The sequence below is a fragment of the Arachis ipaensis genome, chromosome B9 (assembly GCF_059453495.1).
Source record: "Arachis ipaensis isolate K30076 ecotype BB chromosome B9, ASM5945349v1, whole genome shotgun sequence".
Classification (NCBI taxonomy): domain Eukaryota; kingdom Viridiplantae; phylum Streptophyta; class Magnoliopsida; order Fabales; family Fabaceae; genus Arachis; species Arachis ipaensis.
The window spans coordinates 55,955,484-55,980,841 of record NC_142444.1 but is presented as its reverse complement, the minus strand read 5'-3'; the positions used below and the strand labels follow the sequence as shown (position 1 = coordinate 55,980,841).

The window sequence follows — 25,358 nt, the reverse complement described above, 5'->3', positions numbered from 1 at the left end:
TTGGAGCCCACTTAGTGAGTGTTTGGACTGAGCTTTGATGAGATCCACGTACTATGAGGCTTCTTGGGCATGGAACATCAGCTAGGGAGTCCTCTCTGGGCCTTTGGATGTTGGGCTCTGCTCTTTGGGTGTTGGACGCCTGGAAGGGAGTAGGTAGCTGGCGTTGGATGCCAATTTCGGGAATTCTAATCCGAAGCAAGGTATGAACTATTATATATTGATGGAAAGCTCTGGAATTCAGATTTTCATAGCCGTTTAGAGTGATCCATTTGGACTTTTGTAGCTCCAGAAAAGCTCTTCTGAATGCAGGCAGGTCAGATTTGGACAGCATCTGCAGTGCTTTCTCTGTCTCTGAGTCAGATTTCTGCTCCAGCTCCTCAATTTCAGCCAGAAAATACCTGAAATTTTCCAAAAATACAAAAACTCATAGTAAAATCCAAAAATGTGATTTTAACACTAAAACCTATAAAAACTCAATGAAAACTAAATAAAAACTACTAAAAAATATGAAAATGATGTCAAAAAGTGTATAAAATATCCGCTCATTAGCTGTCACCTGGCGCCAAATGCCACGACCCAACATTTAGTGCCAGGAGCTTCGTAATATGTGCCCATAATGTACGCTAGTGGCGCTAAATGCCACTACCTGGCATTTATCGCCAAGAGACTAGTAATCTCAGAATTCGTCTCTGTTCAGCGGCACTAAACGCCAAACGATGAGCCTGGCGTTTAGCGCCAGTAGCGCATTTTTAAGATATACAAAAGACCTTGTTTAGCTTTTAGTTTTCGATTTTTAATTAAAATAAAACAAATCTTTTAGGGTTTCTATTTTTTATTTTTATTTGATTTTCAAAAATCAATTAAGATTAGATATAAAAGGGAAAAAGATTCAGCGCTTCGGGCTCTCTTTTCTCTCCTCCTCCTCATTTTGCACTTTCAACTTTTTTGAACCCTAGGTTTTTCTCTGATCCATGAGCAACTAAACCTCCTCTGTTAAGGTTAGGAGCTCTATTATTTTAATGGATTAATACTATTGTCACTCATCTCTTAATCAATGCACTATTTTATTTTCAAGGATTGAATTCGTTCTTTATCCTAGGGATTAGAGTATATTGAAAGATAACGCTTTTTCTACTTGAATTCTTGTTGAATACTGGAAAAGTTAAATCACTTGAATAACACCTTGAAATCAACTCCTCATAATTCTCTAATTGCCTGTATTTAACGTGATATGTGACATATAATCATTTTATCTTTGGGTACTTAAGGTTTGTGTGGCTCATAAACTAGGATCGGACTTAAAATTCTACCCATTCATATAATAGAACAGCAACTAAAAGGATTTGAAACAAGGAACAGCATACCATACTAAAGAGAAATGACCAAACCGAGCAGTAGCAGCAGCGACAACAACACTCGCTGCAACACCGGCTCAGAGCAGAGGCGGCAGCAGTGGGATAGTGGCTCCAACGGCGGCGTACGACAGAGTAACTCACGATAATCATATTCCTAGCATAGACAAACTCAGCAACAACTCTTACAGTAACAAGGATTTTGACAGACAAACACTACAAGAAAATGGAACATTTGTAACAAAAACTTTGTAACAAATTTAAAATTGTTACAAAATATTTTGTTATTTTGTAACGACTTAATTTTTTTGTTACAACTTATATTGGCTTTTGTAACGAATCGGTATTTTGTTGCAAAATTTTATAATATTTTGTAACAAAAGATGAAGTCGTTGCAAAAGTTCAAAATATTTTGTAACAAAAAATTAATTTGTCACAAAATTCAATATTATTTGTAATAAGTTATTTGTTTGTCACAAAATACAAGAAGTTTTGTAACTAAAAAAAATTATTTTAAAATGTTAAAATCTTTAAGATAATTTTATTTTGGTTCAAAAATTTAATTTTTTAAAATATTATTTATATTAATTAATTATTTTTTATAAAAATTAAAGATTAAATGATTAATTTTTAAAAATAGTATATATTATTTTATATTTTCTATAAAATTAATATATAATTTTTACTAATAATCAAGTCTTAAATGTTGACTAAAAGTTAATTTTTTAAATTAAAAAAAAAATTGTTAAACATAAATAAAAGTAGTTAAAATTTAAAAATAAAAACAAATGTAAAAAGTAAAAACCCTAATTCTAATCCTCACTAATAAAAAATAACCTAATTTACACACATTCTCCAAACTCTAACCCTAATCCTCACCATTTTTCCTAATGTAATTTTATTAATCAAGATTCTTATGTAATTTTATTATAATTTAATATTTTACATGATAGAGATTAAAATTCAATAATAATAGAAGAATTATATAGTTTAATTTAAGTAATTTCTATTATGAATAAATTATGATTTATTTTATTAATTTGAATTCTTTATTTTTAAAAATTAATCTAAAGTAGTTAAATTAGTTTTATAAATATTTAGAGTTAAGTTAATTAATATTTTTGTGAATTTTATTATAGTTGGTTATTTTATATAATTTGAAATTAAACTTTTGGTAATAAAAAAATAATGAAGAGTTAAATAATTTAAATTAAATAATTGATATTTCAGGATTAAACTGTACTTTATAAAGTATAATTAATATATTTATTTTATAATTTAAATTAAAAATAATTATTAGAACTGAACAATATATTAATAAATTATGTTCTTAAATATTTTTAATGAAGTACATTTAATTTTGAAATTATTATTCCATCATTCAATTTTATCAAAATATTTATTTTATCCATTTTTTTTATAAAAACTTAACCTTAAATTCCCAAATAAAAAACCTTAATTTTCAATTATAAATCCTAACCTGAATCCCCCTTTCTCCTTTAACCTAACACAGACACAACACAGAAAACATAGGAAAGAGAGAAGGTTCGAGGAATAGCTGCGCCAGAAGAAGGAAGAGAGGAGAAGGGGGATGTCACCGACGGAAAAGGGGACTGCTGCCGCCGTCACATGCCTCGCCATTGCCGTCGATTTCGCCAGGAGAAGATGCGTGGAGAGAAGAGCCGTGGGTCAGGCCAGAGATCGCCGAGGGGGAGAGAGTTGTCGTCGCGTCTGCTGCAGGCTCGCCATCATCGCCATCATGGAGCCGCGAGGAGGCTGTCACCAGTGCGAGCTCATGTAGGGAGAGAGGGAGCCCGCGAAGTCGCTGCTGAGCCGCCGTTCATGCGAGGAACAGAACACGCAAGAGGGGTTCGAGGCTGCACTGTTAGCTGCTTTTGAATTCGAAGAACAGAACCTCTTCTGCTTCTGCTGTCATGCTGTCATCTGCCCCTTTGGACGTCGCTGCTTTTGAATCGTGTTCTATCACTCGGATATGCTACAAGAAGCTATTAGAAAGTGGCATTGAAGAGAAGAAGCACAAAACCTCCACCAGCAATACGAGTGCCTTTAAATCCAAGGACAGAATGGAAGATTACAATTTTGCTATGAAGAGGATGATGAGGAATCCTTATGAGTATCACCACGATCTGGGTTTGTTTCCTCTTTTTTCCCTATTTGTTAGTTATGACTGCCAACTGTTTGATATAATGATGAGTTTCCTTTGTTAATTACTTGCATTTTGTATAAGTGCTAGAAGAAACAGTTAGTGCTGTATTAATTTGTGTCTATTATATAAAATGCATAGCACAGTAATATGATTGCTGCTGCTGATGCAATCTGTGATTGATTTATTTCAGGTATGAATTACACACTTATAACTGACAATCTCATTGTGGGATCCCAACCACAGAAACCTGAAGACATCGATCACCTCAAGAAGGAATAGGGTGTGACATACATTCTGAATTTGCAGTAAGATAAGGATGTAGAATATTGGGAATAGACTTGAAGTCGATAACAAGGTGTCACGAACTCGATGTTCGACATATGAGGAGGTCGGTAAGTAAGAAAGCTGCAAGCCTGCATTTCAGTCAATTTTGTTGAGAAAATAGACTCTCACTCTGAATTTTATGAAAGTATATACAACAATGCCAACTTATCTTGCTTAATGGCATTGTCATGAGATAGAAATTTTAATTTTTCCTATCTGGTTAATACAATGTATGGCTAAGTCAAGGATCCATATACTTTTGGTGCAATTGACATTGCACTTTAAATGTGTTAGAAAACCTTTTTCTGAAAGAGTTGTGAGTTTGTTAAATGCTTTGCTTGCTTTTCTGAGACTAGATTATAATTCATAGCTTGATATATTTTATAAATCTATTTTATTAGGTAATAGACTTTGATCCAAACTTCTTGCGAAATATTCTACCTAAAGCAGTCTCATAATTGGAATGGGCAATCTCAGAGGGAAAATGAAGAGTTTATGTGCATTGTACTGCTGGACTTGGGAGAGCACCAGGGGTGATAATAGCTTATTTGTTCTGATTCTATGACATGAATGTGAGTTCTAAACTTCCACCTATCTTTGATTCAAGAAATGATTATCAAATTTGATATTGTTAAGTGTAATGTTATGGTTGCACTAATTTTCTTGCTAGATATGAGGTTTAGCTCATGTTATGGAAAAACAGTATTTTCAATCTATATGACAAATTAGTTCACAGTTTCTTAAGAAGTCTTAATTATCAAGAAAATAATGTGTTATCTTTCTTGTGACAGTTAATTGCCTTGTGTTATCTTTCATGAATGCATTGCTAATTGCCTTGTATTTACTGCAAAATAAAAAATACAAGGCAAAATTAGCAAATCTTTATAAATGCGTTGCTAATTACTAATTGCTCTGAACCTTGTTTGATTTTCTGCCGCCGCCATTCTTTATGAATGCATTGCCAATTATTGATTGCTCTGAACCTTGCTTAATTTTCTATAGCCACCATTCTCTATTTCCAAACTTTCTCTGCATCACTATTGCTTCTGCAATAAAAGAAACTCTGTTCAGGTGCTTCTCTATATTCTTATCTTGTGTTTTGACATAAACCTTATTATGGAACTTTATGAGTGTAAAAGCATAAAAAAAGTCAAGTATATTTGTTATGAAGATTTTGGTGAAAATTGTGTTTTGTAATGATTGTTTGACAATTGATACTTATGTAAATTTAATAAATTTGTTCACTAAGTTGTGATTGAATTGTGATTAGTTAGCCCAAGTTTATATATTGAATTGTTAATTCTTGATAATTTTGCATTTTTGATTGGCTAGTTTTGAACTTTGAGAATATATTCTTAAGGAATTAGTTAATTTTAACTTGTAAGTTCTAAATTTTAACTTGAATGAAGATAGTGAACTACAAGGTTTATGTTTATTTGTGGCAGTTTTTTTCTTATTTGTAGAGGTTAACCCCCACCAAATGGTTTGTGGGAGTTTCTAAAACCCCCAAAATTTGAGGTGCCACGAGGTCTTTTGTGGGGGGTTTTTAAAAACCTCCACAATCTATTCAGTGGGGGTTTTGTATGTGTTTAGTGGGGGGTTTTATATTGAACTTTTGTGGCAGTTTTAAATCACTTTTGTAGTAGTTTAAAACCCCCCACAAATTGATTTTTTAATTTAACACAAATTAACTATTTTGTGAGATTTTCAAACCTCCACAAATCTTGTAGTTATTTATTTATTTTTAATTTCGAATCATTCATTAATCTCATCTCATTTACATATTCTTAAATTAAAAATTTATTTTTTAATATCAAAATTTAAAAACTAAATCTTTTATAACACAATTTCTCAATATAAGACATAACTCTATATATAAAAAATTCCCAATGTCAATAGTTCCAAACATAATTCCATATAGTATTGTTCTACATAACTATTACTATTTTTCTTTAGAAAGTAAAATAAAACAACTTCAATATTTTAATATTGTCTAATTACATAAAAGTCTCAAAATGAAAATATGAATACAATCCCATAAGACCTATTTTATATTCATGAATTGAAGTAGAGGATGCATCCGGTGAACCTTAGAACTCATACCTGCATCATTTCAAATTAAACAATACTAGATCAAAGACAATAACATATAAACAGATAAGCAAACTCTTGAAGTTGATTCAACTATGAAAGAATCTACAAAAATTTAAACCTAAAATAAAAATTTATTACCTTATCATCAAGTGGAAGACAGCAGGATATTAGATCCCATTCGGTTACTTTATTAGCATCTGCCATGGAGATTTTTTGCATTGATCCTAAGTTATCATCAAATAGAACACAAATAATTAACATAATAAAAAGTACATCTATTTGATGATCATCTAAACAATAAAGATGAGATAATTAAATAGCTAGAATTAGATCACACTTGACTAAGCAACAACAATATAATACCAGATTTTTTATACATCAATTAATAACTATGCCATGACAAACACATACCAAGGGGAACTTTTACTGGGTAACTTGGTCAAGAACTCATTATATGGACCCACGTATGTGCAGGAAATGAAATGAAATGCTCAGAAAGCTTTATATAAACAAGAACAAAATCTCCAGATGTGCGTCACATAAGCAAGTCCATGATATATAATTTAAACAAAAGTAAGGTAACTTAAAATCAACAAACCTCTGGAGGATCAAATTTTGCACCAAGGTTGCTTAGCTTAGCATGGGCTTCAGCATAATCGTTGAAGAATGCTACCTGATCCTTAGCGTATTTCTCAGCATAAACCTGCAAGTTACACAGAAGTTTAATTTTATGTGCATTTGTAAAATAGCCATGAAAATTAAACTCCAATTACTTACCTTGAAGGATGAATCCTCAAAAAGAACAACATCTGTTGGCAATACCAATAAATCTTCATCCTTTTTTTCTTGATGCCCTACATACAAAAGGGAATAAGGAAATCATAACCCGTACATACTCCCCTACGTTACCAATGTCCATTACTTTTTTAAACATTTTTTTACATTTAATAAAAAGCTTAAAATGCCATTAAATTTCTTTTGACATTTAATACTTATATATATACACAAGTACAACACATAACAGAGGATTTCGATTCAATTAATTAAATTGAAGTGTCACCTTTTTAATAGATGAAATCAAACCATGAATAAATTTGGGAGCTGTACAGTTGACTCCAATTGCAATGACCTGTGAGCATGAGTCAGCCATAGAAGCATAGTCCTAAATGGGATCACCATTAATCACATGGGTCTTGTTTTTGCAGCTAAAAGAGAACCATGCAGGGATGCGTATATCTTCTTCCACAAGAAGCTTAGCATAAGCCTGTGCCTTCAGATTACAAGATCTAAAAATTACATATATATTAATTATTTGAGAATTCATTCTAAACTAACAAACAGTAAGTGAAGTCTGATATATAATTGAAAGTAAATTCTAGAATAAGCAATAATAAATTGGTGAGGTAGACAGTTAGATGTTAGGTACACAAAAGTAATTTTCTAAAACAAATGCTGACCTTGAGTTTTTTATTGTTCTTGGTCTCTGTGTACATCTGGATTTCTATTGCATAAACCTCCAACAGTTGGATTCTCTTTGACAAGATTTGTGAAGTTCTTTCAATCTTTTCCATCAATTAACAAAGCAAATAAAAAGTCTTAACTAAATGCAAATTCAGTCACTTAAATAAGCAAGAGAACAATCTAATTCAAAATCCATTATATAGATTATGCAGCAATGAGAATGTGAATATTGTGTAAAACTTAGGAAGGCCTTGAAATATTACGGTGCATGTGTGGATGATGTAATACTTATATATATATATATATATATGGCAAAGGTGAAGTAGAGTGATAGAAGTGTGTGTGGCTGTTACATTCCATTGTGCATTATTCCATGTGTGTAGGGGTCACTTTTTCCCCACTTTAATTTAATTTATTCTTCCATCTTCTATAACCATAAGAATATATGAACTCTAGTGTGCTTTAAAACTGGCATGAATGATGAATAATTTCATCATGTTGGAAGTGCCAATCAATACCATGTGATACTCTTTCTTTTTGAAAAAATAAAATTCTAGAATTGACAATAACATTGATAAGAGTTAGATATCTGTGCTACCTGAAATCTAGATTACTTACAAGTGCTACCTAAAAAAAAGTTAGCACTAGAAATAATAGAAAAGAATGAATCAAGGGAATTCAAAAGATCCTCCAATATCAGAGCTACCTGAAAAGAAGCGAGTAGAAGACATGCATATGAAATGTAACAGCCCAGACCACCCGCTAGCACGATATTGTCCGCTTTGGCACACAAGGCCTCACGGTTTTGCCTTTGACGATAGGGATGATAGCCAAAGCCCCCCACACTCACTCGTCAAAACGCGTCATGCTAGGGAGAGGTATCCACATCCTTATAAGGCATGCTTCGTTCCCCTCTCCAACCGATATGGGCCTTACAATCCACCCCCCTAAGGGAGCCCAGCGCCCTCGCTGGCACATCGATCCGGGTTCTGGCTCTGATACCATAATGTAATACCCTAACTACCAAAGCTCCTGCTTCCGGCTGCGCGACTCTGATAGCTCGGACATTACGACGACACTTATACTATTTAATACTAAAATATGAGGCTGTTTAAAACTTTAAACCGTAATACCGCTCCCAAAAGTACTTTCGCTATATAACGTACATCCATACATACCATACAACTTACAGAAACTCATAAAGAGTACATCCATATATATGCATAAATATATATAAATAACATTACAAGCATTAACCAATACAATTCCTATCCCTCTTATAGAATATATCAAGATAAAGGCGAGGGTACAATAAATAATCTAAAGCAACACAGAGCATTTCAACAACAATTAAATAAACTCTTCATGACTTCTGCGCCCATATCCTAAAAGGGGAAAAATGTAGGGGGTGAGAACATCATCCTCGAAAAGGTTCTCAGTAGAGGGTTTTTGGGAATTACTGTAATAGGATACGTGAAGATAAACCGTACCAGTGATTAATAACCGTCTTATGCCTCCTTTTCAAAAATAACGGTTTACAATAAAAGTAAAGTCTAAAAATCCTTTCTGAAAGAAGAACCGTTCAATTCTCAAAAACTTAAAAGCCTTTCAAAAAATGTTTATCTATGCTGAACTAAAATAGCCTTTCATATTTTTCCAAACCAGAAACACAAAGCCGAAATCAACCATCGGCTCATCTCATTTCAACCACGGCCCTAGGCCCAAACAATCCAATCATCAACCAATCACCACAATCCAACAGAGTCCCAGTTGCAAACACAGATAGGAAGTTCAAGCACAAACAAACAGTTACAGCAAGTAGACCAAATAGCAGTTAATCACAAGTAGTCACAAAGGCAAACCAAGTACAATATGCACACCCAAACAATGTCACATAGATGCATATGATGCATGCCTGTCCCTAGTGGCTGATGATATCATCTGTCGGTTATATAGCCAACCCGACACGTCCTGGTAGCTAACCATGGACAGAAACACCCATCGCGGAGCAAGTAGGTTTGAGCTACAACCCCATTGCTACTACCCGCTCAACCCAGAGCCAGTGGAATAACCACTACTGCGGCTACTACCCAGGCGGGTGTTTAAAAGCTCAACCTGGAGCGAGTGGAATCACCACTACTACCGTTACTAGCTAGGCGTCACAGTCTCTGACATGGAGAAAGTGAGACGAACCACAACCCTTGCTACTATCCAGGTATCTCAAGGATATATTCATTCAGTCACAGCCATGGATCAACATCCATCTCAGCCATCCGGCTTAAATTCATAATTCATAGTCAGCAATACGGCCCATAACTCATTCGGCAATCAGCCATAAATCAATATCATACACAGCCATTTCCGCTCACGGTTCAATCCAAAACCAGCCAATATTCATAATCATACACAGCCATTTCGGCCCATAACAAAACAGCACTTCCACCATTCAACATCATCAAATTCATAAAACCGGCATTTAAGCCACAAATCACTTTTCTCAAGCTATTTCACTTTGAAATCAAATTTCAACTCTTTTCAGCCTTGGCTTTAAAGATCTCATTTCTCAAATCATCTCAGGCTCATAAGCCAAATTTACTCAAAGTGAGTTCCCTGTTTAAAACAAAAGCCACTCTCGGCATTCTCTTTCCAAAACTTCCAAAACCATGGCAAGTTAAAGATTTATCTCAAAGTATTCAAAACCACCCATCCAACAATGGGATTTTATAATAAAAGCTTCTCAGCAGAGTCCCAAGTCTTCAGGGAAGGTCAACCTATATCAATTCCTTAAAATTTATTGAAACTCATAAAATCATGGATTCTCGGTTCAAGTAAATAAAACTGAATTTATTATGAAACCGACCATACAAAATCACAAGTTCCAACCCGGTCCAAAAATCAACTCATTTGAAAAGGAACTGGTTCATTTGAATCAAAGCACTTTCAGGTTTCTTTTTGGAACCCATTTTTCTAACTCTTCCAAAATGCCTCAAACTTAATTACTCAATCAAAAGTATAGATTCCTTTGAAATCACTAAAAGCTCCTTTTTATATTGAAATCAATATTAGAGCATCATTCTTTCCTTCAGTGATTCAAACGGTAAAAATAGTTCATTTCTAAATAAGTCAAACTCAAGGCATAAGGTTCACTAAATAAATTAAGCTTGAAAATATAAATATTCTCTTAATGAATCAAATAATACAGCTTCTCAAATCCAATCCTTTTTAAATAACTTTTCAAACAAGACTAGGATTTTGTAGAAATTTCGGCAGCACCTCCCCTAAAACTTGGACTTTTGCCACCCGGTTCGGATCCCAACTAAACCGTTTCTCATTCCTTTTCAACAGCTCAAAACCAGAAATCAATTCAAAGCAAGCTAAATCCAACAGTCGCCTCAGTGGCATATCTCAAGAAAACCATTTCAAAATCAACTCAATATCAACCGATTTACTCATTTCCAAAGCTTTAAAGAAACAGTTCAGTAACAAATCATTTGTCCAAGATCAAGTCAATTAAAGTAAACCAGGCTGAATTCAAAAGTGCATTCGACTTTTCACATCATCAAATAATTGACTCAAATCAAATCAATTCTCAACGGATTAAACTCAGATTTCAAATCTTTAAAGAATCACTTCAAAACATTACATTTCACAAAGCTGCACAACAATTCAACCAACAGACGTTCATAACCAACCAAGGCAAATCAAGCCATACATAAGGTCGATACAATCACCAAATACACATTTTCTCACATCAGTATCCATATGTAATAATTCCAATATATAAAAATATAGTTTTTGGAAAGCGCCCCTACCTCAAAACGCAAATTCCATAATCCAAACGTCTCACAGAGTCCTTTCCGCCTCAACCCGAACTGACGGCAACCAAAACTTAAGCTCCCAGTCACGTTTGCAATAACCATAGCAATACTAATCGCAACATACAATAATCAGGACTCAACCCCACGTTATCAAAACTCATATTCATTAACCGAACACAACAAAATACTAACACGAGGCTTTTCTGAAATATAAATACTTACAAAACTAGCGAAACGAAGCAGCTGCAATTTTGAACAGGCCCGGCAACAGCTCCGGCGGCGGCCAGAAGCTCTGGTGGATCAACTATAAAAAACCGCGTAGCATCAAAATCTTTTCGAAACCCAAAATGACAGAAACCACAAATTTAACACCCTTACGGAAAAGTCAGAACTCGCAGAAATCACTGAACGTAGCAGCTCCATCAACGGCAGCTCGTACCGCAGTGACCCAGGTAGCGGTATCAGCTAAACAGCAGCTCCGATGATGCTATTCCAGTGAGTTTCCTTGCTTTGGCAGTAACACGGCGACTCAGAATCAGCATAGCCGCACGCAATCATCAACGGCAACTCGGTTAGCAACCACCATAGCACCCTGGCCTCAGCAACGGCTTCCAAAGGCAGGGGAATTCCGGTGGCATGAACCCCTTTTCTGACACGGCGGCTCAATGGCGGACCAGTTTCTCCCTCGCGTTCTGTTCTTCCCGCACTGCTCTCTCCTCGCAGGCGACAATGACGGAGGTAATCCCCAACAGCGGAGGCAGCAAGGCCGACTCAACTGCAGCAGAGCGCGACACACCTCTCCCCTGATCTCTCGCTCCCTCTTCTAGCCACGGTTCACGGCGGCGATAGCAGCGCCGTTGGAAGACATGGAAGCAGCGGCGACAGCAGCGCCGTCCTCCACTCCCGCGCGTACGCTCTCGGCTCGTGGGTCACCAAGGACAGCGACGACGGTGCAACCTCAGGGAGCGGCGGCGCTTCGCTCCGTGGACCCTCTCTCTCTCTCCGTCGCATCTCTCTTCAGCTGGCGTCGATGAAGACAATGACACGGTGACGGGCTCGGCGGCGACGCTCCTCGCGGTTCCGGCGACGGGGATGACGGCGTCTCTCTCTCTCTCCACAGTGGATTGTAAGGCCCACATCGGTTGGAGAGGGGAACGAAGCATGCCTTATAAGGATGTGGATACCTCTCCCTAGCATGACGCGTTTTGACGAGTAAGTGTGGGGGGCTTCGGCTATCATCCCTATCGTCAAAGGCAAAACCGTGAGGCCTTGTGTGCCAAAGCGGACAATATCGTGCTAGCGGGTGGTCTGGGTTGTTACGTTATGGTATCAGAGCGGTCTTTCCTGTAGAGCCTGAGGGATGGACCGACTATGTTTCGATTGCATACTCTGAGTAATTGTCATGTAATAGGTCTTGTCGAATGACGAGAATTAGAGCTTTATGCACATGACGATCTATTGATTAACGCTGTTAATTTCGAGTTGCATGATTCCTGATATTAAGTTTGGCCGGCTTAATACTAGTGAATCATGTATATGAAAGCACTGATGGGTTATCATAGATGATATACGAGTTTTGAGTAAAGCGAATCACGAGTTTTGGGAACGTTGGAAACTATTTCTCGAGGCTATTCAGTTGTGTGTCTTGAATTCTGTTCGAGTCAACCTTTTCTTTCATGTCCTAATTTGAAGTTCTTGTTTGCTAATCCTTTTGAAAAGTAGTTTGATTTTTCAACTCTATTCCTCTATTCATATGCATTCTTGTTTGATCTTAATTGCATATGCTTGTTTGAAATCCTTGTTGCGTCTATCTTCCTCTGTTTGAGTTCTTCTTGATTTAGGTATTCTTTGATATAGCTTTGAACTTGTCTTAATGCACTGTGCCTTTTAACTCCAGGTTCTGAGTCCATTCTTTGAGAAATTGTTGATTCAGTTTTTCTCTTACTTGACAGTGATTACAACCAATTTTGAGATTTTTATAAAAGTTGCTGTTGACTAGATATACACTTATCTATATGTGGAACTTTGAAGATTTCTTATACAGTTTAACAATTTATCTCTAATACCTCGCCTGTACTTTTACTGGTTTACAGAACTGCACTTACTTTAAAAGTAAATTGACTTTCTAGTAATTCTACTATAGCTCCAGTGCACATCTTCATTTGATTATGTATTTGGGTATTTTTCAAAATTCTGGAAAGAAAGGATTTTTCACTTTTATCCCGGCTGAGTTCGTTTGATAAACTTTACCTAATTTATTTTTGACTGGAATTTGGTTTAGCATACTACATGGTTTATTCCATTATTGTTCTTTTGAAAATGTTGGATTCATGGCTTTCTTATGAGCGAACTCGTTCCTTCATAAGCTTTTCACCTCTATGAATGTCATATGTGATTCTGTTTTTAATTATACATCTACCTTTTGGGAACACTACAATCAATCTCAACTTTCCTTTCTCTGGTGAATCTCATTCTTATGAGTTAGTTTGATTCGTTTCAAAAATAGTGCATCATTTATCCTCTCATTGTCTTTACAAGAGTTTTTAGTCAAAGATTTATCCTTGGGAAAATTACTAATGATTGGATTGTATTTTCCTATGACTTTTGTACTCTTTTGAATCAATTGAAAGCTTGTTTGATGTTTCATGCCTAGTGGATCTTGTTTGAACTATCTTGGTTTAAGATCCTTTCTTACATGGCTTGACTCCTTTTTAGTACATCTTAAACTTCTTGAATGTTCTTCTGAGATGGTGATTTCAAGAACACTTTTGGAGTCTTGTTTTGAACTTTTAAAGAAGTTTTGAATTCTCTTTGAAGAAATACGAAACGGAAATTATTTTCTGTTGCTTGATTGAGATTGAAACCATTGTTCAATTTTGACGAAGTTAATTTAAAGTTGGCATGCGCTATTTTAAATGAGGTTTTGGAAAGCTTCCTTGTTTAGTGGAAACCGGTTCGTTTGTAACGCATCACTTATTTACTTTACCAAGTTGTAAGCAAATTTTTACCCCAGAGTTTCTTTTCTAAAAAGAGTTTAACTTCCTCTTTCGTCCTTGCTATAAATGTTATACACGCTTGTTTGAATATGAACTTTGAGGATTTTTGAACAAGCATTTGATTACTTTCGAGTTTTTATGAACTTCTTTTGGTTAGGCTGTACACCTAATTATCTTTCTAAAATATTTGAGAAAATATTTTAGCTCTTAGCCAAACTTGTGTGCATTTTGTTTTTAAAACTCTACATAATCTATTTCAACATGAAATGGTATTAAAGCAAAACCATGCTTATGCTTTTATCTCTCTTGAAGAAGGCTTGTTGTTCAACTTCTCTTTCAGACTGCAAAGTGATTTTTGCAAGCTTTCGACTCTTTCATGAACAATGTATTCAGAAGTATTTTTAATCATGCTCTTGAGATCTGTGAGCTTTGTCTTGGGTTTGAAATATTCTCTTCTGTAAACCTCATGCTTTCTCGACTCAGCTTGAGTTTGTTTCAAAATAATGCGCTGAATTTTCTTCTTATTATTCCTGTTGGATTTCTTTGATACAAGGGTTATCTTTGAAGTTGTCAATCGATTTATTTCTAGCAAATTTCATTGGTTGAGTGTCTTTGTTTACCTGGATTGGATACATTCTCCCAAATCTATGAGTATTATTCTTGACATATGTCTTTCCTTTCTGAATCTGGTATCCTTTTGAGTAGACTCGAAAATTGTTTTGATATCATGTGCGACTTGTAGACATAGTAACGTGATGCGTTAGTTCTTTAAGACGTGATATGGGTATATGGAAGTTGAAGCGGTAGGTGTGCAACGTTATGAGTTGTGGGTGTTTTGTTTCTTGCGAACGGGTTTGCGGTTGTCAGGCTTATGATCGAATATGGGGATTGTAAAGTGCTTGATGGAGTTAGAAAGTTAAAGCTTTGAGGTTGATATGAGATCAGTGTGCGAATGTTGAGCACATCGTTTTAACCCCATGCTGTTTTATAGCCTTTGATGCCTTATTCTTCTACATGTTGAACCATGTCACCTTTTTGCGTTGAGCCTGTCTTGTAATGTTCGCTTTGCAATCATACTCCTACCTTTGTATCCTTATGTATACGACCATCCAAGTATTTGGAAACCGGATATATGTTTATATTTTGAGATATTTTTGCTTATTCCTTAAATGTGTTCAAGGGTGAACTGTTATGAAATTTCTTTCGTTTTGTATCAATTTTCGAGGGCGAAAATTTTTATAAGGTGGGTAGAATGTAAGACCCAAAACCTTTGAAAGAGGGCTATGATTAGCTAATTTCAAATTCAGTATTTCTGTAGCTTTAATTTCAGAAACTTCTCTATTAAAGAAAATTAAAGCAAGTTTTGATTTATTGAATTTGAAATAAATTGAGATTATTATCCAATTTTATAATTATTGGATTATTTTCTATAATTATATTATAAAGTTGGTAGTTATGAAATAATAAGGATTTTTATATGATTTGGGTTAGATAATTAATATTCTAAATATTAATACTGTTACTTTGGAAAATAAAGGGTTTAATTATATTATTTCTAATTATTTTGATTTGGGCATTTTATGGAAAATAATTTGTAAGATTGATGAGCAAATAATATTTTCTATATGCAATTAGTGTTGGATTTAAATTGGGGTTCAATTACTATATTATCCACAATTTTATTGAAAATTACTAAAATGCACCTAGCCCTAATTTTCTCAAAAACCCTAACCCATGACCCGGTTTCCTCCTCACCCAACCTAGCAGCAGCAACGCAATTGCTTTCCCCCTTTCCTCAAACCAATACTCCCGCAGCAGCAGCTGCAAGATGAACGAAGGAAGAAACGAATTTGAGGGAGAAGGAAAGGAGTTCCCCGCGTGTGGAGAGAGAGAGAGACGCCATCATCCCCGTCGCCGGAACCGCGAGGAGCGTTGCCGCCGAGCCCGTCACCGTGTCGTTGTCTTCATCGACGCCAGCTGAAGAGAGATGCGACGGAGAGAGAGAGAGGGTCCGCGGAGGGAAGCGCCGCCGCTCCCTGAGGTTGCACCGTCATCGCTGTCCTTGGTGACCCACGAGCCGAGAGCGCATGCGCGGGAGTGGAGGACGGCGCTGCTATCGCCGCCGTGAACCGTGGCTAGAAGAGGGAGCGAGAGATCAGGGGAGAGGTGTGTCGCGCTCTGCTACAGTTGAGTCGGCCTTGCTGCCTCCGCTGTTGGGGATTGCCTCCGTCACTGTCGCCGGCGAGGAGAGATCAGTGCGGGAAGAACAGAACGCGAGGGAGAAATCGGTCCGCCATTGAGCCACCATGTCAGAAAAGGGGTTCATGCCACCGGAATTCCCCTACCGCCACCGTTGCCTTTGGAAGCCGCTGTTGAGGCCAGGGTGCTATGGTGGTTGCTAATCGAGTCGCCGTTGATGATTGCGTGCGGCTATGCTGATTCTGAGTCGCTGTGTTACTGCCAAAGTAAGGAAACTCACTGGAATAGCATCATCGGAGCTGCTGTTTAGCTGATGCCGCTGCCTGGGTCGCTGCGGTACGAGCTGCCGTTGATGGAGCTGCTATGGTCAGTGATTTCTGCGAGTTCCGACTTTGCGGTAAGGGTGTTAAATTTGTGGTTTCTGTCATTTTGGGTTTCGAAAAGATTTTGATGCTGCGCGGTTTTTTATAGTTGATCCACCAGAGCTTCTGGCCGCCGCCGGAGCTGTTGCCGGGCCTGTTCGAAATTGTAGCTACTTCGTTTTGCTAGTTCAGTAAGTATTTATATTTTGGAAAAGCCTCGCGTTAGTATTCTGTTGTGTTCGGTTAATGAATATGAGTTTTGATAACGTGGGGTTGAGTCCTGATTATTGTATGTTGCGATTAGTATTGCTATGGTTATTGCGAACGTGACTGGGAGCCGAGGTTTTGGTTGCCGTCAGTTCGGGTTGAGGCGGAAAGGACTCTGTGAGACGTTTGGATTATGGAATTTGCGTTTTGAGGTAGGGGCGCTTTCCAAAAACTATATTTTTATATATTGGAATTATTACATATGGATACTAATGTGAGAGAATGTGTATTTGGTGATTGTATCGACCTTATGTATGGCTTGATTTGCCTTGGTTGGTTATGAACGTCTGTTGGTTGAATTGTTGTGCGGCTTTGTGAAATGTAATGTTTTGAAGTGATTCTTTAAAGATTTGAAATCTGAGTTTAATCCGTTGAGAATTGATTTGATTTGAGTCAATTATTTGATGATGTGAAAAGTCGAATGCACTTTTGAATTCAGCCTGGTTTACTTTAATTGACTTGATCTTGGACAAATGATTTGTTACTGAACCGTTTCTTTAAAGCTTTGGAAATGAGTAAATCGGTTGATATTGAGTTGATTTTGAAATGGTTTTCTTGAGATATGCCACTGAGGCGACTGTTGGATTTAGCTTGCTTTGAATTGATTTCTGGTTTTGAGCTGTTGAAAAGGAATGAGAAACGGTTTAGTTGGGACCCGAACCGGGTGGCAAAAGTCCAAGTTTTAGGGGAGGTGCTGCCGAAATTTCTACAAAATCCTAGTCTTGTTTGAAAAGTTATTTAAAAAGGATTGGATTTGAGAAGCTGTATTATTTGATTCATTAAGAGAATATTTATATTTTCAAGCTTAATTTATTTAGTGAACCTTATGCCTTGAGTTTGACTTATTTAGAAATGAACTATTTTTACCGTTTGAATCACTGAAGGAAAGAATGATGCTCTAATATTGATTTCAATATAAAAAGGAGCTTTTAGTGATTTCAAAGGAATCTAGACTTTTGATTGAGTAATTAAGTTTGAGGCATTTTGGAAGAGTTAGAAAAATGGGTTCCAAAAAGAAACCTGAAAGTGGTTTGATTCAAATGAACCGGTTCCTTTTCAAATGAGTTGATTTTTGGACCGGGTTGGAACTTGTGATTTTGTATGGTCGGTTTCATAATAAATTCAGTTTTATTTACTTGAACTGAGAATCCATGATTTTAAGAGTTTCAATAAATTTTAAGGAATTGATATAGGTTGACCTTCCCTAAAAACTTGGGACTCTGCTGAGAAGCTTTTATTATAAAATCCCATTGTTGGATGGGTGGTTTTGAATACTTTGAAATAAATCTTAAACTTGCCATGGTTTTGGAAGTTTTGGAAAGAGAATGCCGAGAGTGGCTTTTGTTTTAAACAGGGAACTCACTTTGAGTAAATTTGGCTTATGAGCCTGAGATGATTTGAGAAATGAGATCTTTAAAGCCAAGGCTGAAAAGAGTTGAAATTTGATTTCAAAGTGAAATAGCTTGAGAAAAGTGATTTGTGGCTTAAATGCCGGTTTTTTGAATTTGATGATGTTGAATGGTGGAAGTGCTGTTTTGTTATGGGCCGGAATGGCTGTGTATGATTATGAATATTGGCTGGTTTTGGATTGAATTGTGAGCCGGAATGGCTGTGTATGATATTGATTTATGGCTGATTGCTGAATGAGTTATGGGCCGTATGGATGACTATGAATTATGAATTTAAGCCGGATGGCTGAGATGGATGTTGATCCATGGCTGTGACTGAATGAATATATCCTTGAGATACCTGGATAGTAGCAAGGGTTGTGGTTCATCTCACTTTCTCCATGTCAGAGACTGTGACGCCTGGCTAGTAACGGTAGTAGTGGTGATTCCACTCGCTCCAGGTTGAGCTTTTAAACACCCGCCTGGGTAGTAGCCGCAGTAGTGGTTATTCCACTGGCTCTGGGTTGAGCGGGTAGTAGCAATGGGGTTGTAGCTCAAACCTACTTGCTCCGCGATGGGTGTTTCTGTCCATGGTTAGCTACCAGGACGTGTCGGGTTGGCTATATAACCGACAGATGATATCATCAGCCACTAGGGACAGGCATGCATCATATGCATCTATGTGACATTGTTTGGGTGTGCATATTGTACTTGTTTTGCCTTTGTGACTACTTGTGATTAACTGCTATTTGTTCTACTTGCTGTAACTGTTTGTTTGTGCTTGAACTTCCTATCTGTGTTTGCAACTGGGACTCTGTTGGATTGTGGTGATTGGTTGATGGTTGGATTGTTTGGGCCTAGGGCCGTGGTTGAAATGAGATGAGCCGATGGTTGACTTCGGCTTTGTGTTTCTGGTTTGGAAAAATATGAAAGGCTATTTTAGTTCAGCATAGATAAACATTTTTTGAAAGGCTTTTGAGTTTTTGAGAATTGAACGGTTCTTCTTTCAAAAAGGATTTTTAGACTTTACTTTTATTGTAAACCGTTATTTTTGAAAAGGAGGCATAAGACGGTTATTAATCACTGGTACGGTTTATCTTCACGTATCCTATTACAGTAATTCCCAAAAACCCTCTACTAAGAACCCTTTCGAGGATGATGTTCTCACCCCCCTACATTTTTCCCCTTTCAGGATATGGGCGCAGAAGTCACGAAGAGTTTATTTAATTGTTGTTGAAATGCTCTGTGTTGCTTTAGATTATTTATTGTACCCTCGCCTTTATCTTGATATATTCTGTAAGAGGGATAGGAATTGTATTGGTTAATGCTTGTAATGTTATTTATATATATTTATGCATATATATGGATGTACTCTTTATGAGTTTCTGTAAGTTGTATGGTATGTATGGATGTACGTTATATAGCAAAAGTATTTTTGGGAGCGGTATTACGGTTTAAAGTTTTAAACAGGCTCATATTTTACTATTAAATAGTATAAGTGTCATCGTAATGTCCGAGCTATCAGAGTCGCGCAGCCGGAAGCAGGAGCTTTGGTAGTTAGAGTATTACATGAAAAGGAAATAGTGAAAATAAAGTAAACCTGAGGATGAGCTAGAGTTCCTTTGGTGTCATAGGCTACCTCAAGTGGGATATCAAAGGTTGTGCAGCCACGCGAATACACCACTATGCTCTTTAGAGGCTCCAGAAAGCCGCGATTTTTAGCAGACATGGTTGAGCACATGAAATCCAGCATGCAAATATCTGTGCATACGCCTACAACCACCAGCTTCCCAATCCAAGCAACAAAAGAAAATGCATTACATTAGTGGTTATAACTTGTAATGATATGATATAAAAAATTAGTAGTTTACTTTGCTAGAAACAATCACAAATTACTCACTGTTGATTTTATTCTTCTTCACCCAATCTACAAAAACATTGGAAATGTCTTCTTCTATCGACCCCAAGTATCCATCGAAACAATCCTTTCGTTTGATTGTGACGTTGCTTTCATTCTCTAACTATCTTAAAGCTACAATTCAATGTAAAATTATACAGATCATGCCATGTCATGTCATGCCTGAATTATTTGAACTATTGAGAAAAAGCTAAACAAGATTTGACAATTGGTAAACCTAGAACAAGATTTGATTCGTCAGATCCAACAATACAGTGAGGAGGATATGGGTCCTCTGACTTGTTAGGGTGGTGAGAATCCAAGAAAGCCATGACTGAAAATTTCTTCTCACAGAACAATCTTGCTAGCCTTTCTGATTTATTGATCATCCCTGATATCTGTTTGTTGGCTTCTCTTGGAGCCTGAAAAGCAAGTAAATCAATCACAAACACACATGAAGGGTCTCAAATCTGAATACTAGTTAATAAAGAGTACCAGATTTCCAGAACTAACAGTATAGAATCCATTTATGATGTCCACAAGAACAAGACCATTGACAGTGGCTTCGGTTAATACCACTGACTCCTGCTCCAGAGGAATCTCATTCTTTAGGAGCTCAACTGTTTATGACACCATACTCCCTTTCCCGCACTAGTAAGTAATCTGAATTCTCAGTTAAAATCGGTGAGTAACTATTACATGCTCACTTTATAATTATATGATAGTCATAGCAGTGTACCTACATTCACTGAGGCAAATTTACAAACATATTCTACTCATGGTTCACCATATCTCAAATAAATTATACTGAATTTGAGGACCAATCCTTTTTTTCTCACTTGACCAAAAATAACTACAAAGAATTGCATACTAAATTCCCCACTCTATGTATTATATGCCAATTTTTCTTCAAATAAGATTCAATACTTTACTCAAAAAAATTTATAATTTAATTTATTGTTGGGAAGAACATAACCATGTCCTCCATATACATAAATGAATAAATCAATAAAAAGGTTTTCCTAACGAGAAGAGCTGCCGAATTAGCTTAAGCACGAAGATATCACCTACCACTACCAGTCAATGCAAGTCATACACAGAATCAAACATAGTATATAGATTCAATTTCTCAAGTTTGGCTACTAGACAAAAATAAACAGCGCTAAAAGCAAAGAACAACAAAAATAGTGAGACCAGAGGAGGCGGCAAGCAGAGGAGGCAACGGTGAGAAAAGAACGACACGATGATGAGCAATGACAGATCTGGACAGCGATGCGATGATCTGTGACAAAGGACTGAGTAGAGGAGGCAATGGTGAGAAAAGAATGACATGACGATGAACAACAGCGGAATGATCAGAGGAAGACGGTGAGCAACGACATTGACATAGAAGCTTGATGGCGGCAACGATGAGGATATGAACGACGACAGTGGCGAGCTTACTCTCCCTCTGATCACGAACACTACAGCGAGCTTAATGATGATAATGGCGGAGATGCGGCGAGTAGATCTAGGGTTCAGATCTCAAATTTTTTTTTTCAATTATAAATTTGTTTGGACAAGTTTTTATTTAGAGTGAAATTTATTAGGGCTTAATTATAATAATTTAGAGTATAAAGATTTGTTTAGATAATAATTAGACTTAGGGATTTTTAAATTTTAACTAGTAGTAATTAATGGGAGTTTTATATTATGCCACAAATAAAAAATATTGGGGAGATTTTAAAAAATCTCCATAAAAAAATTCCCATAAATAAATAGAAATCTTATAGTGGTGTTATGTGTTATTTTTTAATTTTGGTTCTCATTATTTATATTTACAGGGGTACAAAATTGATGCCAACATGCTAGACTTTATATTGACTGAAATATGCTAAAAGAGTCAAGAATTATAAATCCGATATGATATAATTTTATGTTAGGAAAAAGTTGTGTTTAGTTGAATTTGTAGAACTTATTTTATTATACAAGAATCTTAATGACATGTAAGATATTTTAATTATCTATATGATTATATATCATATAAATGTTGAGTTAGTGGGATTAGAAAATTAATTGATATATCAATTATTTAATTAAATATTTTAAAATCAACTTTCTATTTTTGTAACTAAAAGAATAAAAAATGCTACAAAAGTAAGTAGTATTTTGTAACAAAATATTATGACATAAAAATCTAAATTGTTACGAAAAATATTTTAAAAGTAAAAAAGTGTTACCACTTTCGTAACAAATTTTGGTTTTTGTATTAAAATAAATTGTTACAAAATATTACTTTGAATTGTAACAATTCCATTTTTTGTTACAAAAATTTTTTGTAACGGAACATACTGCAACACCCTTTTTTTTGTAGCAATTTTTTTTGTTATAAATATTGCTTTTCCTTGTAGTGAAAAAAGGAAATCTAAAACAAGGCTAGAGCTTACCAAGAAAATGGGGATTTTAGCAGCGGTTTTCGGCGGCTAGAACGACGACATGAAGCTTCGGCGACGTTGACAGAAGCTTCATCGACGGCAATGCAGCAGTGGTGACGGATCTGACAGCAACGGGACCTAATAGCGGCAGCGATGAGCATCCTCCCCTCCATTGTGTCTGCTTCTCTCCCGGCGACTGTGTGCATGACGATAGTGACAGATCTGACGGTAACGGAGGCACGAAAGGCAGCGACGAACCCAGTTTTGATGGTGGCAGCTCCCTCACAAGCTCCCTCTCTCTCCTCTGCAGACCTCTATCTCTTTCCTTCATGCTTAACAATGACAGCGACGACGGCACTCGGACCCTTCGGCGCCGTCATGTCCCTCTCTTCGTCTCCCTTTCTCCTACCTCTTCCCTCTCTGAGCTCCCTCTCTTTCTCTTTTCTTTCTTTCTTCCTTTCTTTCTTTCTTACCATGGGTAAGGGGTGAGGGGGTAAGGGTGAGTGACGGCTAGGGTTAGGGAGCGTGGGTGAGGGAGAGTGTGTATTGTGTAAATTAGGGTTTGAGTAGAGTAAGAATTTTAATAAAAATAAAAAGGTAGAGTAATAATTTAAAATTAGATTATAATACAAAATAATTATCTTTAAAATACCATTTAATTATCAACTTGTAAATTTATTTTTAAATAAATACTAATTCAATGAAAATTAGAGATTAATCAAATTATTTTTTCTTTTATTCATAAAATAATGTCCAAAGTCTAAATATTTAAAATAAAGTATATAAATTCTCATTATTTTTTAATTACTAAAGCTCTAAATTATAAATAAGAAATTGTCCAACTTATATATAAAAATCTTTGAAAATATAATCCTAAATAAATATAATAAATCGTAAATAACTTGTTATTTAATTTCCAAAAATATGGGATTTTACATACCCTAAGACATGCTTTCGAAGCGTGCCTATAGTTAAACTGTACAACATGACCATAAGCATGGCTAATTCTTAACTCAGAAAACCTATGGCTACACTTTTTTCTGAATCTTCCTAATTAACTTTACAAATCCAATATATAATTTTAAATTAAGGAATCCAACATACATAAACTTCCATCATCATATTTGTCACACAAAAAAAACTTTGATTACGTGACAACATTCTAACAAAGTACCAAATATCAAAGTGATGATAACAACTACTTATGAATCCCTAATACATTATCCACAATTCTAACAATTATACATGTTTATTTTCTTTACATACTTCAATATGAAATATAAAATTTATAATTACGTGATCATCCATTTGTGAGCTCTATTGTTTTCATCACTGCCCTACATAATTTGAAATGTTGTGAATTAGACAAGATAGTTCAGACCCAAAACAAAAAAGAATGAAAATATAGAAAAGTTAGTAAAAATGAGAAAAAATGTGGGTAAGAAAATGTCTGTAAAAGTGACCAACACAATGAAGAATGTAGAATGTACATGTAAAGTAAGTGACTTAAAAAGCAACAAATTTCCAACGTTCATCATCATGGTCATTCATAAACAAGGTATGAGACAAATATAAGTAAGGTAAGAAAATGTCTATTAAGACTCGGGAGAGAGTCATGGAGTTAAACTCATGCATGCTAATATGAAAATTTAAAAATTACCGATCTAAGTACTGTATTTTTATTGCAAGCGGACAATCAAACTTCATGCAAGTTAACATTTGGGAACTATATCAAACGCAGAAAATTAATAGGTAACACATTCAAATTCTCGGCATCTGCCTTGGCAACAACCCAAATTTAGAAATATTTTCACTGAAGCTGAGTTCTACGAAAGAATGACATACCAGCTTTTCAGTCTCAGCAAGATTTCCTCTTTTGGCAAGATTAATTGCAAATTCTGTTTCTATATACAACAGTTGTTGTCTCCAAATCATACACAAATAGTAGCCCAAGTTTGGTAATCACATAAATCAAATCGTATTTGTGGGATATTTGTAAAAAAAAAAAAAGCAGAAAAACAAGCCAAAAATTAAATATCTGCATTGTTTATAAAATGGCCGACATACAACAACCGCTTTAAACACTCGTGTTGCCATAAAATAAATACATAGGATCACTATTAGAAATCAGTATTTTTCGGACGAATTTTGAAATGAAATTGAGATAAATTTTGCATAAATTAAAGACAAAAATTTTGTTTGGTTTTACTTTTATTTTATTTTATTCTATATTTTTGTGTGGATTAAAAGATAATATTACTAATATATGAATAATATTAAAACATATTAAACTAATTTTGTAAAGACAAAAAATTTAGTAACTATAAAAGACAGGTGCATAAATAAGCACTAACGTACTTATTAATCCAATTTTTTAAAATATGTATAATAATAAATGAGATGTTAATTAGTATGATCATTATTTCATATTTTGATAAAAAAGTTTTAAAATTGAGTCTTAGAAATAAAAAATTTACCGTTTTATAAGTTATATAAAATTAAGGTCATTTTAGAAAAAGGAAACTTTATTTTGGAATAATAAAAACATTTGGGACAAATCATAGACAAATTTAAAATATAAATAATATTTTTATACTAAATGTTAAAATTTTTAAATAA

General features: G+C 35.5%; 2 pseudogenes; one reads left to right on the top strand and one right to left on the bottom strand.

Moving 5' to 3' along the window:
• Positions 1-2,943: 2,943 nt before the first annotated feature.
• LOC107615443 (phosphoglucan phosphatase LSF2, chloroplastic-like) lies at positions 2,944-4,469 on the top strand (annotated as a pseudogene).
• A 1,471-nt stretch (positions 4,470-5,940) lies between these two features.
• LOC107615445 (nicotinamidase 1-like) lies at positions 5,941-20,961 on the bottom strand (annotated as a pseudogene).
• Between the last annotated feature and the right edge of the window lie 4,397 nt (positions 20,962-25,358).